At 40.8% G+C, this 16,775-nt stretch overlaps 1 long non-coding RNA gene across 1 annotated transcript; it reads left to right on the forward strand.

The window, feature by feature from the left end:
- Positions 1-10,821: 10,821 nt before the first annotated feature.
- Positions 10,822-13,252, forward strand: LOC148128816 (uncharacterized). Its single transcript, XR_015745610.1, has 3 exons — positions 10,822-11,159; positions 11,589-12,151; positions 12,549-13,252. It is a non-coding gene; the product is annotated as an uncharacterized LOC148128816 (long non-coding RNA).
- The last annotated feature ends 3,523 nt before the right edge of the window (positions 13,253-16,775 follow it).

A 16,775-nucleotide genomic window follows, 5' to 3' on the forward strand; every position in this document is an offset into this window, starting at 1 on the left:
GTAATGTGGGTTCCAGACTGATGAACTGTATTCGAGTATTGGTCTAGCAAATGTTTTGTATGCTCTGGTTAGTAGTGTGATATTACCAGAGAAAAAGCTACGTAGGATTAGGTTAACAACTCTTAATGCCTTTTTGGCTATGTAGTTGCAGTGGGCTCTAGCACTTAGATCATTAGAGGTGAGTATTCCAAGGTCCTTTACAGAGCTTGGGTCATCAACAAGATCTTGACTATTCAGCTTGTATTTTATTTTCTGATTTTTTTGCCAATATGTAAGACAGAGCATTTATTTGTTGAGATTTGAAGTTGCCATTTGTTAGACCATTCTGATACATAGTCAAGATCTTTTTGTAGGGTAGCAGTATTGTCTGTGGTATTGAACAGTTTTACATCATCAGCGAAAAGAACGCAATTGCTCTTAATATGATCACAGAGGTCATTTATGTAGAGTATGAAGAGAATTGGTCCTAGAACACTGCCTTGGGGGACACCACTATTGACAGGTACAGAATTTGATAGGACGCTCCCAATTTTGACCATTTGTTGTCTGTTTGACAGGAATGCTTCTATCCAGTTATGCAGGTGTCCAGAGATACCATAAGATTTTATTTTTAGGAGTAGTTTGTCGTGTACCACTGAATCAAAGGCTTTACAGAAGTCTATGTAGATTGCATCTATTGCTTTGCCCTGGTCGAGTTGTGTCGTCCATATGTTTTTGCAGTGTAAGAGTTGCAGATTACAGGATAGTTTTTTTCTGAAACCAAATTGTTTATTGGAGAGTAGGTTGTTTGTCTCTAAGTGGAGGATGATGGATTGGTTAATAATTGATTCCATGACTTTACAGGTGACGCAGCATAAGGAGATTGGTCTGTAATTTTCAACTAGGCTTGGGTCTCCCTTTTTGAAGATGGGGATGACTGTGGCTTGTGACCATAGGTTAGGCAAGGAGCTAGTTTTAGATTGCGTAGTGCTTTTTCAACATTGTCTTCTGTAAAATCGATATGTATTAGATCATTGTTGTTATCTGTGGTATGGCTAGGAAATACTGGGCATGATCCATTGCTGTTTACAAATACTGAGCCGAAGAATGTGTTAAAGATGTTGGCTTTAATGGTGTCGTCGTTGCAGTCTTTACCATCAGGTCCTATCAGGGGTGGGATGGACCTTGAGTCTTTTAGTTTGTTGTTTACAAAATTGTAAAAAGCATGGGTGGAATTGGTGCTTAGAAGGTTTTCCTCTTGTTTAATGTGATAATTGGTGCATTTGGTCTTTATCTGGTGGCATAAATTTTTGTATCGGCTTTTGAAATTGGCAACGTGACCAGATTTGTTTTTCCACCAGAGTGATCTCTTTTTGGATTGAAATTTCCTTATTGTTATGGGTAATCTGCTTTTTTGTTTTGTTTCGGGAGTTGTTGTTGGTACATATAGTTTGATGACTCTTTTGACTTCAAGTAAAAATATGTTGTAATGGTCTTCAACAGTATTGCATCCAGTGAATAGAGATTGCCAATCAAGGGATGAGAGATCGTTGTCTATAAGATCATAGTTGCCTTTTTTGAAGTTACAATCGGGGATTACATCATTGTGATTTTTGTGTGGGCGTATGTTGAGACAAAAGTCAATCATATTGTGGTCACTGCTGGAAAACGGTTCTTTAGTTTGTATTCCGTAAATTAAATTCAAACTATTGCAGAAGATGAGATCGAGGCAGTTGTTTAGTCTAGTGTTGTTGGTTACTAGTTGTTCCAGTCCCAGATTTGTAATAGCATTGTAGAAGGTTGTGTGTATGATTTCAGTTGTACAATCATTTAGGGTCCAGTCAATATGAGATAGATTGAAATCACCAAGAAAGATAAAAGGGTATGGGCAGGATGCTGCCCATGTTAGTAATGTATTTAGCTTGTTTACATGTTCGATGTCATAATCAGGTGCTCTGTAACATAGTAAGAATCGAATTGTGATATTTAAGGATAGTTCACAGATGATGGTCTCAGGAAGAGCAAGCTCCTGGGTAACTTGGATATTTTTTAGATGTAAGGACTTTTTGTAGGAGATAGCAACACCACCTCCTCTACGAATTTCACGATCTGATCGGTAAACATGATAGTCTCTTACTGTGGTAATGGAGTCAGGGAGAGATGCATTGAGCCATGTTTCACAGACAAATATAATGTCAAATTTAGCCATATTTAGTAGGAGGAAAAATTCAGGTATTTTATTCACGAGGCTTCTTGCATTGAGTAGTTTGCATTTAAGGCCAGCAGTAGTTGGAATTGAGGTAGTTAGGGGCGTGCATGCCTAGTCTTGGGTGATGGTGGATCGGTTGAGGTAGGGTTGTGGTTGAGGGTTAAAGCTGAGTTGCAGGTTGTGTGGCTTACTTTTGATACAGTCAGCATGGTAGTCAATGTACAGGTCCTTCTCTCCATTGTCTAGACGTTTTTTGAGTTCAGCGCGGAGTACACGGGAGCGGGCACGTTGCTGTATGGTTAGGTCAGGGCGACAACGGAGGTTCTTATGGTTGGTGTTGGTTTTGGCGAGTGAATTTATAGTGTATAATGATGTAAAGCTATTCAACACCACAGACAATACTGCTACCCTTCAAAAAGACCTTGACTATGTATCAGAATGGTCAAACAAATGGCAACTTCAAATCTCAACAAATAAATGCTCTGTCCTACATATTGGGGAAAAAAAATCAGAAAATAAAATACAGGCTGAATAGTCAAGACCTTGTTGATTCAAACTCCGTCAAGGACCTTGGAGTACTCATCTCAAATAGCCTAAGTGGTAGAGCCCACTGTAACTACATAGCCAAAAAGGTGTTAAGAGTTGTTAACCTAATCTTATGTAGCTTTTTCTCTGGTAATATCACACTAATAACTAGAGCATACAAAACATTTGCTAGACCAATACTCGAATACAGCTCATCAGTCTGGAACCCACATTATGTATCTGATATTAACACAGTTGAGAAAGTTCAGAAATGTTAGATCGTGGGAAAGGAGACTCGAGACCAGTGTGACTTTTCAGCTCTTTATTTAATATATAGACCTGTACAAGATCTTGGAGCCACGGCAGCCCTTCATATAGGGATTGTTCGTGGCTCGCTAGCCAATGACAGCTCTTTGAATCTCCCGCGATCAGTCCTGCCAATTGCGGTTGATTCATAGCGAGCCAATCACGGTAGTTCAGTTACCCAATCATCTTGTAGTGTGTGTGGACCAATCAGATAAGCGTATTTGGCGTATGCTAATATAGAACAAGAAATATTTCACAAGAAGAGTTCTCCACTCCTCTACTCGTTGCAGAATACCTTATGCCACCAGACTCGAAATTCTAGACCTAGAAAACCTAGAACTACACCGCCTTCGGTCCAATCTAAGTATAGTATATAAAATCATACATTGCAATATCCTACCTGTCAATGAATACTACAGCTTCAACCATAACAACACAAGAGCAAACAATAGATACAAACTCAAGGTTAATCGCACCAAACTTGATTGCAGGAAATACGACTTCAGCAACAGAGTGGTCAATATCTGAAATACTCTACCTGACTCTGTGGTTTCTTTCCCAAACCCCAAAAACTTTAACCTTAGACTGTCTACTATTGACCTCACCCCTTTCCTAAGAGGTCTGTAGGGGGCGTGCATAAGCGCACCAACGTGCCTACCGTCCCTGTCCTATTGTTTCTTTTATATATATTTTTCTTGTATGTATCCATGTATTCATAACTATGTTTTTACTTATACCTATTATCTTGTAAGCAATTGACAAATAAAAAATAAATAAATAAAATATATATGGCGAAGGAGATGCCCAGGTAACCGCCCTGCAGATTTCTTCAAGTGACGCCTGAGAATTCCAGGTAGCGGAAGTAGCCGTACTTCTAGTGGAGTGGGCCATAACGTTCTTGGGTACCGGCAAGGACAAAGTCTGGTAGGCCTTGGAGACACATTCTTTTTTTATTCTTATATAAAAGTTTTTATTTTTTAAGACAAACATATAAAAACATAAAGCCATCTTCCATTTTATATACATACAGTGTGTCATGTCTTTTTGTCCAACTATTGATAAAACAAATCCCATATCATATAAAATTGTTTATCCTCTTGTCCTCTAATTTCAAAAGTCAATTTACTCATTTCGGCATAGTCCATAATTTTCTTAATACCACAGACACAGATCTAAGAGGTTCAAACAGGCTTCCTGTAAGGGCCTGCAACACTTTAGGGCCGTGGTCCCCAACCTTTTTTGTACCAGGGACCAGTTTCAAGCACAAACACTTTTTCAAGGACCGGGGGAGGAGGGGAATCCGAGTTTGGTGGTTTGCTTGCAGGCGTTTCATTATCTGACTAGGTAACATCTGATGTTGTTACCTAGTCGGGTAATAAAACGTCTGCCAGCAAACCACCAAGTTCAGGAGCGCCTCGGCCCTGCCTCCTTAGCCCCATCCCTCAGGTGTCTCCCTCCCTCCCTCAGGTGTCTGCCTCGTTCCTCTCTCAGTCGCTCTCTCGCTGCTCCACCAGCCCAGGAAGAAACTACTTTAAAGAAGCCGGGGTGGCTTTTCCTGTCGCCGCAGCTCCTCCGAGCGCCCGTTTACCCCCACCCGCCCGCCCGCGTGCGGATTCAATCCCACAGTGCTCTGTTCTGCCTGCCTGCCTGCCTTCTTCGTTTCGGAGCAGCTTCGGCTGATAAAAAGAGGCGAATAGTTATTATTCTCAGCCGAAGCTGCTCCGAAACGAAGAAGGCAGGCAGGCAGGCAGAACGGAGCACTGTGGATTGAACCGTCTGGCGGGTGGGCGGGGTGGGGTAAATGGGCGCTCGGAGGAGCTGCAGCGACAGGAAAAGCCACCCCCGGCTTCTTTGAAGCAGTTTCTTCCTGGGCTGGTGGAGCAGCGAGAGAGCGACTGAGAGAGGAACGAGGCGGAGGAAACCGAAGCTGCTGAGCCAGAGAGCAGGACAGGCTTTGGTTGCTTCCTCCCTCCCCTTCTCTCATTTGTGTCCTTGATCCCCGATCCCAGCAGGATTCACCAAAGGCGAAGAAAGCCGCCATTTTTAAAAAATTTTTTTCTTTGTGGCCCAGTACAGAGTGCTCCACGGACCGGTACCGGTCTGCGGCCCGGTGGTTGAGGACCCCTGCTTTAGGGAGCTCCCATGTGGGATACCTATGAACCACCAGGGGGCAGAGATTAGAAGCTCCCTTCAAAAACCTGCGAACTGAAGGTGGGATAAGGACAAGTAATTTTCCCAGGACAACACTGATGACAGAGCTGCCACCTGACGGTGAAGAGTCTTAGGTGCTAGCCCCTGATTTAACCCATCTTGAAGAAACATTAACACATCTGCAAGAGATGCTGAAGAGGAGTTTCGGGCTAACCTAGAACACCAAGTACAGAAGATCTTCCAGGTAGCATCGTATATGTGGTAGTGCAAGGCTTACGGGAAGCCTGGATGGTGTCCGCTTTGGAATCCTTATTAAAAGCTGCCACACACTGGTGGAGAATGGAAGTAGCGGTGGAGGATGGAATAGAGGATGAAACTATTGTTGTTTCAGTAGACAAAATAGAGGGGGAAATGCCAAGGTCATTCTCTATGGCTTAGTAAGAATTATAGCACAAGGTTGATTGGTACATGTGATTTATGAGGGGGAGAAAGGGGTGGAGGTAGGCTTAGTCTTGTGGGAAGTCTGGGAGGAGAACATTAGTTCTGGAATTCCACAGACGTGCCATGTTCCTGTTTTAATAAATCACTTTGGGATTATGCCTGTCTCAGTCAGAATGATTGGAATGGATAATTCATGGAACCCTTACATTATTCTGGAACTGTTTTGCTACTAAAAGGGGCTGCTGAAAACCCCAGGACTTTTTTTCCAGAGATGGAGAAAGCCCAAGAATCAGCCAGCACTGAAGGTGAGACAGAAGGAACTTGGGGAGGGCCTTCAGAAGAATTACCTGAATCCCTCAGCTCCCCTTTGGAGGAGATGATGGATGCCTTTAGAATTGCAGAGGAGAGACAGGAATTAGAAGCCAGACCAAGATGCTCAAACTCATGGGGGGAGTTGTCGAATGACATTAACCAGATGGCCTGAGGAAAAATCCTTCTTGAGCCCTCTGTATACAGCAAAGGAGGCAGACTGGGGGGAGGAGGCCAAAATTGAATCGGAACCATCTCAAGATGACAACCCCCAGATTTATTCTGGGATTATTAGCAGAATTACCACAACAACTCCAGCAATTGAAAGTGGGAAGTTTTGTCTCAAAGCCACAACCTATCTGGCCGAGTTGGAGCCTGGCACAACCCACCTTCTCTTTCCCAAGTGTTATAAGGGAAGAGAAATCTACCCAGATGCCAGTTGGAGAGGCTCAGTGTGACAGCCCAAGGCCACAAGAGGTGCTGACTACAAGAGGTAGGTTGCAACCTCAAAGTCAAACTCCCCAATACCCAGAAAGAAGTTACCCCCTGCATAAAGTATCCCTTCAGGGTGGGGATTTCATCCAAGCCAGGGGTGGATTCAGTGCCAATGGATGCCAGCACCAACAGAACCTTGGTCCAAAAGGGAGTCAGAAATCCCTGCTCCACAAAGGGATCTGCACAGACAGCAGACAGCAGCCACTCCCCCTCCAACCAGGCAGAGAACAAGGCAATACCCACCTTCCTCATGGCAACCACCCATTCAAACCCCACTTGAAGCAACCCTGCAGGGGCCCCTCTCCCAGAGAGACACAACCCAGCCAGGCTTCAGAGGACCTCCCCAATCTAGATACACACCCCATCAGGCTCCTTTCATTCCAGCTCAACCTGCAGGTGCCAGGCCAGTACCACCTCCCCAATCATGACCCAGACCAGACCAGATGCAGTTCAAGGCCGTTTTTGATGGCCGCCATGATCATTTTAATTATTTCATCACCCGAATCTGGTCCCACATAGACCAATTTGGAGACCAATACACAACAGAATGAGATCTGGTTACTGCGATAACAGATGGGATGAATGAGGGGGATGCTTCTGACTGGGTGGCCCAACTACACAATGAACAAGCCCCATAATTACAAGATGTCAATGGATTTATTCGATTATTGAGACTCAGATTTGAAAATCCAGATAGGGTGGCAGAAAATGAAGAGAAGTTAATGGAAATGAAACAGGGCAAGTGACCCTTATCGGACTTTATTTGGGACTTTAGAAGAGTCGCAAGCCATCTCATGGATTGGCCTGAAAGAATGATCTTACACTATTTTAAGAATGCCATTGACCCAGAAGTAAAGAAGGCCTGTAACATTAGAGAGATACCAGAGACTGTGAAAGCATGGTTTGCCACCACCCTCAAATTAGACCTTATACGCTTTATAGTGGCTCTATAAAATTAGTCATATTGGGACTTGCTTGGCTAGATAAATGGGCCTCTACCATCGTGGGAGGATAGGTTCAGAAAAATCATTATTGGGGTGGGCCCATTGCCCCTACTTCCTCCCACTAAGAAATCACCACCCAAATTGGATCTAACCGCTGAAGCAGCAGCCACAGCCTCGAATCTTCTTCCAGGTACTCCCCAAGTACCCAGACAGTATAGAGACTTAGCTGAGGCATTCAGTGAAGAGGAATGTAATGTTTTACCTCCTCATCGACCCATGGATTGTGCCATAGAATTAGAACCCAGGGCAAAGCTGCCAAAACCAAAGATGTATTCCATGACACCAGCTGAAATGACTGAATTGAGGAAATACATTGATAGTAATTTGGAAAGAGGTTTCATTGAACCTGCCAAATCTAAATTGGCTGCCCCCATGCTGTTCAAAGAAAAGAAAGATGGTGGGTTGAGACTATGTGTTGATTTTAGGGGCGTGAATGCCATATGCGTCAAAAACATGTATCCTCTCCCACTTATGAAAGACTTATTAAACCACCTGTCTAAAGGCAAGGTCTTCACCAAGCTAGATCTGAGAGAAGCTTACTACCGAGTCCACATAAAAGGAGATGAATGGAAAACAGCCATTAACTATCCTTTGGGTAGTTTCCAATTCAGAGTCATGCCTTTCGGACTTCAGGGAGCCCCCGCAGTGTTTATGCAACTCATCAATGAAGTGTTACACCCACACCAGTACCGGGGAGTTCTCGTATACCTGATTGACATCCTTATATTCAGCGAAACCATCAATGAACACGTCAAATTGGTCAGACAAGTCCTGAAAAAACTTCTAGCCACCAAATTATATGTGAAGCTGTCAAAATGCAAATTCCACAAGGAGCCGCTGGATTACTTAGGCTACTGAATATCCAACCGGGGAATTGAGATGGACCCTGGGAAAGTGAAAGCCATGCTGGACTGTTAACCCCACAAAACATGAAAGCAACTTCAATGCTTTTTGGAGATTGCCAATTTCTATAGACAATTCATTCCTTCCTTTGCTAAGGTTGCCCTCCCTCTGACAGAGTTATTAAAGACGGACCCTTCACCCACCAAACCGAAACCCAGTCAACCCCTTGCTTGGACCATGGACTGTCAGAAAGCTTTTGAGATGTTAAAATCAGTTGAGCCCATACTCCAGCACCCAGACCTGAATAGACCTTTTATAGTCCAAGCTGATGCTTGTGATGTGGCAGTAGCAGCCATCTTGCTACAAAAGGACTCTCAGAACCAACTGATGCCTTGTGCTTTTGTGTCCAAAAAGCTAACGGACACAGAGAAAAGATGGGCGGTCTGGGAAAAAGAAGCATTTGCAGTATGATGGGCTTTGTTAACTTGGAGGCATTTCTTAGAAGGGGAGAAGGAGCTGTTTGAGGTGTGGACTGATCACAAGAACCTCAAGGCTCCAAAGACCCCTCGAAAACTATCACCCAAACAAGTCCGCTGGGCTCAATACTTCAAGTGGTTCAACTTCAACATGAAATATATCCCCAGAGGGAAAAAATATTGGCAGATGCCCTGTCCAGGAAACCCCAGTTCGACAATCACCGAGAGGAAATAGTGCAGGCTTTGATATCAGAACCTCAATCGGCAGGTCAAGTAACCACTTGAGGCCAAGCCAACCGCAATCCCAAGCGCCTGGAAGACAAATTGACCTTGGAGTTGAAAGTGGCCCTATTGATTGATCCCTGGTTTGTGGAACATCAAACCAACTTAACAATGAATGAGGGATTGGCTTGGAAAGGGACTAAACTTTATGTACGCGTAACCCTGAGACTAACAGTACTAAAGTGTAGCCATGACTCATGGCTAGGGGGACACTTCGGGTTCTTAAAAACCCTACATCTAGTCAGGAGACAGTTCTGGTGGCCAAAAATGAAACCTGATGCCGAGGACTATGTAAAAAGCTGTTTAATTTGTGCCACAATGAAACACAGAACTGGAAAAACCCCTGGTCTCCTCCAACAAGTAGCTGAACCAACACAGTCCTGAGAAAAAATCACAATGGACTTAGAATCGTAGAATTACCTGAAAGTGGAGGGAATACAATCATTTGGACTGTTATTGACTTGTTCTCTAAGCAGGCCTACTTTATGGCCTGTAAAGGGCTTCCATCTGCAAAAAAGCTTGCAAAACTGTTCATGAAGCATATTTATAGACTACATGGAGTACCCCATAGAATTATATCAGACAGAGGGGCACAATTTACCGCTAAATTCTGGAGGGAGTTTTTAAAGTCTATTGGGTCGTCCCAAGGGTTATCCTCAGCTGTAACGGAGCAGCAGAAAGAGCAAATGCCATGGTGGAACAATACATTAGATGCTATGTAAATTATCAACAGTAAAACTGGGCTGAGTTATTACCATTTGCAGAGGTTGCTTATAATAATGCAGTACATAGCAGCACAGGGTTTACTCCATTCCAAATCAACACTGGCATGGAATTTGTCACTATGCCGTAATTACCTAGAGAACCTCCTACATCCATGTCTGTAACAGAATGGATGAACATTAAAAAAAGGTTGGGGTAATATGAAAAAAGCTTTAATTTAAGCTGCAAAGAATTACAAAAAGCAAGCAGACAAACATAGAACCCTTCACCACCATTTAAAGTAGAAGATAAAGTATATTTGTCAACCAAATACCTTAGATTGAAACTTCCTAGTAGGAAGTTGGGATCTAAATTCTTAGGTCCATTCCCAATTTCGAAAATAATCAATCCTGTCACAGTCCAATTGAGTCTTCCCCAGCTGTTGGGAAAAATCCACCCAGTGTTCCATTTTAGTTTATTAAAACCAGCTGTTACATCAATGATAAGACCAATCCCAATTGCTCCCCCTAAACCTTTTATAGTACAGGGTGAGACACATTATGAAATAAAAAAAATCCTTGATTACACCGAGGACAGTTACAATATTTGATCTTATGGAAAGGTTATCCAATATCAGATGCTACTTGGGTAAAAAGTTGGAATGTACATGCAGATAGATTGGTTAACCAGTTTCATCAGGAATTTCCCAACAAGCTGAAAGGTCCTCTTGGAGGAGAGGGGGGGTTAAGACATAACATTAACCCATTTGTATTTGTTCTTTATGTTCTTTATGTTTTTTTAGGAGGCGAAATTTTCAAGGGGTGTTGAGGTAATTCCCCATTAGGAGAATGAGCGCACACAGCGAGACATAGTGAGAGTGGTGAAGAATAACACACAAACAGCACACAGCTACACTGTATAGTAAAATGTAGGTTTTTACTTCCAATAAATGTTTAAGCAAAGTCCAAACAAGCAGTCCAAGTCATTCACAGTTAAAGTAGTCAGTTTTCAGTCCAGGGATAATCCAAATAACAAAGTCCAGTATCAAAAACAGTTCAGTAACAGACTTTCCCATGTCAATTAATAGTTGTTTATAGAGCCTCCTCGCCGACGGACGGTAGATCGCAACTCTCTGCGGCTATCGTTCATGCTCTTTCATTGGAGAGCCCCAATCATCCTGATTAGGGGCTGAAACTGCCTTGGAGGGGCAGCGGAGTAAGAGGAAGCAGCAAGCCTGATTGTGGGGAGCCGCATCTCCCCCCCCGGGCTTGGTTTTTTTTCCTCCTGAAGACGACTGCAGCAATGGTCTAAAATGGCCATCCCGAAGAGGATGACTCAGCTCGACTAAGATTTGTGTAGGAGGGAAGAAAGAGGTGGATAACATCTGAACCGGGACAACTGGGCAATATAACCAAATAAAAGTACCCCGGGATTAAGGTAACATAGAATTTTTAAGAAAAGAAAAGTGAGCGGCGAAATTACAAAGGGACAGAGAAAGGAAGAAAAATATTTTTGACAGCTAGATGGGGCTTCGAACCGGGAAAGGAAGAAGCTGGAATTAAAGATTTAATGAAATTGGACTAAAATAATTTGGGAATAAACAAGTATAAAACTAGAGCTGGACTTAAGATTGTCAAAGAATAATAATAACAAAGTTTACAAATTGGAGACTGGATTGTGTTGGAATATTGAGGTTCGAAAAACCTTAAATAAAAATATAGGGGGGAAAAATGAAGACTTTGTATAATGGAGAGTGTCACCTTTTGATAAAAATTTAGTTCAAATAAAAGGGAAAGCATCTTGTTTTTGAATGAACTGGTGTGGATATAACATTACAGAAATGTTGAAACAAAGTAAGAATTTTAGAAAGTGAAAGCAGAACCAGAATAAAGGAAAAAGCAAGGAAGGAAAGATTGTTTGTGGGACTGATTGATGTTTTTGGTATAAACCCTGGACTGGAATAGCTGAGAACTTTAAAAAACTGAAAGAAGAAAGAAGGAAAGTAAAAGTGGTTTCTTTTTGTGGACTTTAATGATCATAAAATATAAGAATGATGATATCTCTTCGGGAATTAAAAATGGAACTTAAAAATATGAGAGAATTACTACAGGAAAGAGGCGAATCACTTTGCTCTGTGCTAGAAAAAATGGAAATGGCGATTGAAGAACAAGAAGAAAGATTCTCAGAGGAGGAGGAATCGACTCAAGGAGAAGACATTTTAAATAGACAATTAACACAAAGAACGCTACAAAGAAGTGGGGAAAGAAGGAAGGTTAAAAAGTTGAGTTTCAAGAAAGCAATTAAAAGAGGGAATACCTGTGAAGTCAGAAAAGACAGGAAGATTCAGCAGAAAAGGGGAAAGGAAGATATTAAGAAAGAGATAAATTGGAATGAGAAAAGTTATGGGGAAAAGAGGGGGAGGAGAAGCAGTAAGAAACAGGCATGTGAAAGAAAGAAACACAGAACTACCGTGTTTCTCATATAATAAAGCTGGGTCTTATTTTTTTTTGAGCCCCGAATAAATGACTAGGCCGTCTTTTCGGGGGTGACTTAATTCCCCCCCCCCCTTTGCATCTTCGGGAAGGCGGGCAGCGATGGCTTGGATGTTGACCTCGGCGTTGGTGGGGCACTTCGTATTGGGATCAACGCAGGCAGCACCATATCGGGGTGTGCAACAAAAGTACTTCCTAATGGCAAGCCCCCCCACCATTCCCCCCATTTCGCATGTTTTAATATAGGCCTTAATTTGGGGGGAGGGCCTTAATTTCATTTCATGCCTATAAAACATGCTGGGACTTGCTATTGGGGGAGGCCATATTGTTGGAGAAACAGGGTAGTAAAAGGTTGAAAGGAAATTGTTTCTTTACAATTAAAAGAAGGAATACTTGTGAAGTCAGGAAATGCAGAAAGACTCAGCAGAAAAGGGGAAAGGAAGATATTAAGAAAGAGATATATTGGAATGAGAAAAGACATGGGGAAAAGAGGGGGAGGAGAAGCAGTAAGAAACAGGCATGTGAAAGAAAGAAACACAGAACTAGTAAAATGCTGAAAAGAAATTGCTTTTTCAGAGATAATGGTTGATGAATTAAAAAGGGGATTCTGCAGGGTGACAAGGGGTAATAAGAATATCTCTGCAATTAAAAATATTTAGAAAATAGGGTAATATAGATACTGATAACTCTTATTAAAGGGGGAAAAATATGCTGTGGAATCCAATTGAAAAGATGTAATGACTAATGGATTATTGGGAATTAAGATGAGGGAATAAAGGTATATTCTAATCATTAAGGTGTCACACTCAAAATAGTAAAAGAGGGGAAACTTATACTTGTTCTTTTTTCTTTTTGTGTGGGTGTGTTAAGATCTGTATTAATTTAGAATTCATAAAAAAATGTGTAATGGAAAGGGAATATGACAGACTAAAGAACCAGCTAAATTAATAAGTTTAATATAGATTATTAAAAGCAAGGAGAGACATTGGTAACTTCATTATTACCACTATTAGGCAAATGTATATTGTTTATTTTTATTTTTAAAATAAATATTAAGGATTATATTTGAAATAATTGAAATGAAATAAAAAGATGTTTAGATTGAGATTAATGAAAGAATTTAGAATTAAACTTTATTATTATTTATTAGGCAAACACATATTGTTTATCTTTATGTTTAAATAGTTGCTTATAAAAAACTAAATCTGTACACAATAAAGACAAACATGAGAATTCAGCCTCCATTGTTGAAAAATTTAAATGTTTCTGTCGAATAGACCTCCATCCAATCAACCCCTTTCCCAATAATACTACAGTACCCAATGTTGATTTAATTGTATTTATGTCTGTAGCAAAACTTGCATCAGCATATGCAGTTAAACTCAGTTCATCTTTAGGCTCCAAATACAATGCATAATGCATTGTTTGTTTCAGATATCTTAACACACGCTTAGCAGCTTGCCAGTGCCTTTCAGTTGGCTCAGCGTTAAATCTAGCTAATAGGTTAATACAGTATGCTATATCTGGCCTTGACCAATTACTGAGATAAGATAAACTACCAATCAAGGACTGACAAATGGTCTTTTCAAAAACAGGACTTTGAACATCACTATGGTTAAACTTCTGGCTCATCGGTGTTTTAGCTGGTTTACAAAGTTCCATTTTAAAACTTTTTAGCAATTGGTTAATTTTATCTGCCTGTGAGATCTTGTATCCTCCCCTAGTTCTATCTATTTTTAATCCAAGATATTGTTTAATTTCTCCTAACTGTTTTATCTTAAATTTCTTTTCTAACAGTGATATTATTTTAGTAGCTTCTTGTTCAGTTTTGGTGATTAGTGCTATGTCATCACTAAACCATAGCAACAGTGACACTACACCATTACTTTCCTTTTTAAACAAACATGGATCAGCCATGCCAGCTACAAAACCTATCTTAGTTAATTCTTTAACTATACACTGGTTCCACTCATATCCTGATTGCTTCAAGCCATAAAGACTCTTTTTCAACCTCCAGCAATCAGTTGTATTATCATTTTTGATACCTAAGGGTTTCTTTAAATATATAGTATGTTGCAATGGTTCATGCAGATATGCTGTCTCTACATCTAAATGATTTATAATGTATTTCTCCTTTGCTGCCCACACTAATGCTGCTCGTAATGTAGTAGCCTTCAGACTAGGTACAAACACCTCATCATAGTCATTTGCTGTTTGATTGAACCCTTGTGCTACTAACCTGGCTTTATGGGTAACAGTCCCATCCACACTAGTCTTAAGTTTATAAATCCATTTACATCCTATGGCATGTTTACCAGATGGTAACTTAACATTTTCGTATACCTCCAACTTTTTAAATAATTCCAGTTCCTTATCTATTGCTTCCTGCCAAGCAGCCTGATCCTTAGCAGGATACAGTTTTAGTTCATTATAGTTATTTGGAACTGTATTCACTTGGCATACAACACTAGCCTGATATCTATCAGGTGGTCGTGTTACATGGGTTGAACGTCTTGGTAATACAGGGCTAACTGGTGGACTTTTCTGTGCCACCTGCTTCTGTTCTTCTACCTCCTCCTGTGCCTGTTCTTCCTCTTTAATGGATATTCGTGGTTTAATTATTTCATCTTTAGGGACCATTTTAGTGTCAATAATAACATCATTGCTGGATTCCTGTTCCAGTTTATTCCACCCAATGTGCTCAAGAAATTTTGCACTAGCGCTACAATAAACATGAGCTGTGCCTGGATCCCAAAATCTAAACGATCTATGATTGGTTCATAACCTACAAAAAATAATTTCTTAGCCCTATGTTGCCCTTTCATTCTTACTTGTGAGGGAATATGCACCCATGCTGGTGCTCCAAATGTGTGTAGGTAACTTAAATTTGGTTTTCTGACATGCCAATGAGTGAATGGCACTTCTCCAGTTGTTGTGTTAACTACATTGTTTAAAACATGATTGCTACACATTATGGCCTCACCCCACAGTGTTTCAGGAAAACCTGAATCAGATAACATAGTGAGAGCCATGGCTTGTAACGTTTGCCCTCTTCGTTCTACAAACGAGTTATGTTGTGGTCTGTAAGGTGCAGAAAGTTTATGCTCAACACCAGCCAATTTCAGGATTGTTTGGAATCTCTTGTTAATAAACTCAGTCCCGTTAGCAGTAACTAAAGTAATTACTTTACTCCTGATTTTTCTCTCAGCAAATCTTAGCCAGTTAAAGAAATGTTGGAATGTTTCTGTTTTGTTTTTCATGAGGTAGCAGAAACCGTACCATGAGTAATGGTCCATTATACTCAAAATATAGCAGGCACCTCCAAAACTAGGTTTCTTAGGACCAATTATATCAGCAAACACCACCTCTAAAGGTTCTTTGGTCTTAAACCCACTCAGTCTGTTTGCTGGAGTAACCTTACTCTTCTCCTGGCTACAGGCATTACAGTTTAAATACTTGCTACAGGGTTTCAATTTTACTCCTTCTAACAATTCAACAGTTTGAGCATTTTGAAATTAATGTGCCCCAGAGGTCTATGCAATAAATGTATGCATTCATCATGTGGCTTAACATTGTTATAAACCAAGTTAGCCATCTGCAACTGGTCATCATGTATCACATATAAATCATTCTCTAAATTAGCAATAACAGTTTTACCCTCTTTCTCTATTATACAGTTATCTCCCCTAAAGGTTACTACATAACCAATATTAACTAAAGCCCTTACTGATAACAAATTACATTTCAGTTTAGGTACATATAACATAGTTAAATGATCATTTATACAAGAACAATGTGCAGTACCTTCACCAGATGCGTTCATCTTCCATCCATTTGCCAATGATACATGTTGCTTACTCATGGACATCTTTACAAACCTCTCTCTATTTTTAGTAATGCACTGCGATGCTCCACTATCAACAACCTACAAATCATGGTTTATAGTTGAATTGCTAGACATAGCTAAACTAACATTCTTCTTAGCCTTCTCGTGATTACCAGTATTCTGTTGTTTTCCCTTCTTACAGAATTTAGCTATATGTCCCCTAGCCCCACAAGAAAAACATTTCCTAACAGTATAGGCAGTTGAAGACAAATCTTCTTCTTGTGGTTGTTCCTTCCTCAGTTGAACCCTATCCAGCCATCTTCTTGCCTCTTCTAACAACCTTCCGGTTATGTCAGTCAATGTCAGTTTATCTCTGGGCAGGACTTCCAGTAAAGATACGTAATTATCATAACTTCCATCCAATGAGGAAAGAATTATGTAAACTTGATGCAGCTCTGAAAATATCAGTTCCTTTTCATGTAGCTCTTGAAAAGTTCTTTTCATGAAGTTCAAATGAGCTAACATATCTCCACCTTTCAGAAGAGGTGCTCTAAACAGTTTACGTGTAAGATGTATGTGTGCACCTACACTGTCACAAACATAAATCCTCTTCAAATTGTCCCAACACCTAGCAGCAGACTCTTCTCCACAAATATGGACTAGCTGCTGGTTACTCAGTGTTAGTCCAATTATACAAAGAGCTCATTCATTGTTCTATTTAAAGTCAGCAAGCTT

This window comes from Notechis scutatus, chromosome Z (genome assembly GCF_049901735.1).
Source record: "Notechis scutatus isolate UNSWTSFEM ecotype Mainland chromosome Z, rNotScu1.2, whole genome shotgun sequence".
Classification (NCBI taxonomy): domain Eukaryota; kingdom Metazoa; phylum Chordata; class Lepidosauria; order Squamata; family Elapidae; genus Notechis; species Notechis scutatus.